The sequence below is a fragment of the Brassica oleracea genome, chromosome C6, assembly GCF_000695525.1.
Source record: "Brassica oleracea var. oleracea cultivar TO1000 chromosome C6, BOL, whole genome shotgun sequence".
In the NCBI taxonomy this organism is placed as follows: Eukaryota; Viridiplantae; Streptophyta; class Magnoliopsida; order Brassicales; family Brassicaceae; genus Brassica; species Brassica oleracea.
Genome location: NC_027753.1, coordinates 26130842 through 26133716, shown reverse-complemented (window position 1 = coordinate 26133716; position 2875 = coordinate 26130842).

Sequence of the window (2875 nt, the reverse complement as noted above, 5' to 3'; positions counted from 1 at the left end):
AAAAAAAAAAAAAATTGATGGCATTTTCGTGAATTATATGAACTTGTAGAGTGAATAGGACAAAACCAATTTCTAAAAAAAAAGAGGTTAGTTTTGTGTTTGACTTAGATCAATTCTGCAAAAAGCTCAACTAACAAACAATTATGTTTAGAATTACATTTAAATTACAATTATGCGACTTAAACTGCAATCTCAACAGCGATACGATCTTATACGAAGGGTCCAAGGGTGACTCAAAGTAAGCATTTTGAATTATTTTTCTTTTGACAGTTTTAACTTTTGAGTATATTTTTAAAGTCAGTTTTATAGGCGACGCCCAGAATAGTAGCAACTGAGAAACCATCTTAAATATAATTATATTTCCTTACTACAATAGTTATCAAGTTTGTTATAATTGAAATGACAATCCCACAGGTTACGTTCTTGGAATAGTAGTAGCAGAAGATACATCTTAAACTTTATTAGACTTTTCTTTGTGTTTTGTTTTCTCTCGGATGACTAACTTTTGAACAGTCTTGTAGCGCCAAGAAAGTGGCGTTACTCGAACAGTCGCAGCAGAAAATACATCTTAAACTTCATCAAGTTTTTCATGTGTTTTGTTTCTTTCCAAATACTTACCTAACTTTTGGCCCGTCTTGTGCGCCAAGTAGGCTTTGAAAAGACAAAGTCTTTTAATTTTATTTATTTATCATATAATATTATTAGTTAAACGTAGCTTCTATTTTATCAAGGACTATTTTTCGTTTACTTTGTCAAACATATCAATTTCTCATAATTTATGATTTCAGAATCTGTTGGAAGATGAAATGTTTCCTAACAAAAACAAAAAGACTGCCTAACTAATATCTCTATCGAAATTGAGTTAAAACTGTGGTGGATGGATCAATTGTAAAGGCTTTCTTTACATGGAAAAAAGAATTTGACTGCTTCAAAAAAAGAAAAGAAAAAGAATTTGACTTTTTTTATATTAAGAAACATTCTGAAGTATTTTATACTTCTATTATTTAATACAATTATAAGTAAAGTTTTTCCTTTCTTATGTTGCATTTTTATCAAGAGGCTTCTTAGAAATTTAATACATCACCATAACTTTAAAAAAATTATTAATTGTAGTTGCAGCAGAAAATACATCTTAAACCTCATTAGATTTATTTTCTTCAAAAATAATTTTCATTAAATTTAGTTTTTTCTTTGGGTCTAAATGGTGACATAGAGAACTAACGAAAATAACCAATTCCTACTCATTACTTAAAAATTATACCTTTTATGAAGAATATTTGATGTGTATGATTCCTTGTCATTCTTTAAATTTGAAGGAATTATAGAACAAAAACATTTTTTATCAAAATTGACATGGAATAAAGTAATAAATATTCTTTTTTATTTACTTTATTTTGTTTTTACACATTTTTTCCTATTCATTCATATTTCTATTTTAATGGTCATCAGCTAGAGCTTGTGTTTTGGTTTTCCTCGAATGACTTATTATTTGTCCAGACTTGTGATGCCAAGAAGGCTTTGAGAAGACAGTCTATCCTTTCATTTTTTTATATTTGTGTATCATATTATATAACTAGCACTACAATAAAACACTACATTAACGACAGCAAAATTCGTACTAAGTTCATCGTATAATAGGCTTTACGAAGAATTAGCGAGGAAACAAGTTTCGTCGTTATTCGTTCGTCGTAATACATATTTCCTCGTCAATTCGTCGTAAACAACGAGAAACACATTTCGTCGTAAAGACGAAGAACAATATTCGTCGAAAAACCACGTAACGTTTCAACGTAAGGAGGACGCTACATTTCCTCGTAAATACCTCGAAAGTATTTCTTCGTAAATTACACGTAAAATACTCGTTAAGCTTTTCTCGTAGTGTTGCCGTAAAAGTTTTCCTCGTAACTTCCTTGTAAACTTTCCACGTAATGTAGTCGTAATTTAGCTACGAATTTACTTCGATTTTATATTTTCCAGAATTAAAAAATATAATAAAAATTATTTAATTTATTAATAAAAATATAATTTAAAAATAAACGTAAATACGAAAATATTTTATACATAAATAATTTTTGAATTTATAATACAACCAACGAAAAGAAAAGAAAAAGAACTAAGGGTCGTTCATCACCCGGTAGAATTCTTCACTCCTCCTCTCTACATCCACCTCGTCATGTGTGCCGGATGACTCGCCTAGAATGGGATTTTGTCGTCGCATGTTCCTCAACAAGGAGTCCTATTCTGGATTTGTGGCCGCTACAACGTCCAAGAAACCCTCGACTCCACCCATACGAGTTGTGAACAAAGATCGCGTCGAGTCCAACTCGTTACGCAACTGAGTGACTTCATCATCCCGTCTCTGACCATAAGACGATGTCGCTCTCGGAACATCGTTGACGGAACCAATCCCTAACGTAAGTCCCTTTTTCTTAGGGACAACCTTAAAAACAAAAAATAAATATTGTTAGTAAAAATTTAAAGTTAAATTAAATGAATAATAAAAAAATTTAAAATTTTTAAAAAATTTACCTCCTCGTAAATCCTATCCATTTCAAGTGTGGATAAGGTGACGGGTAATCCGTCGGTGGACTCCTGGGTCTGGCGGTCTTCACCCCGACCAACCAAGTCGTTGAAGATCTCCTCGGACCTAGCATCTAGAAATTGGCACGCCTTGTTCTTGTGGGTCCTCTCGTAAAGTTGCAAAAGAGAAAAAAATTTAAAATTTTAAACAAATTTACCTCCTCGTAAATCTTATCCATTTCAAGTGTGGATAAGGTGACGGGTAATCCGTCGGTGGACTCTTGGGTCTGGCGGTCTTCAACCCGACCAACCAAGTCGTTGAAGATCTCCTCGGACCTAGCATCTAGAAATTGGC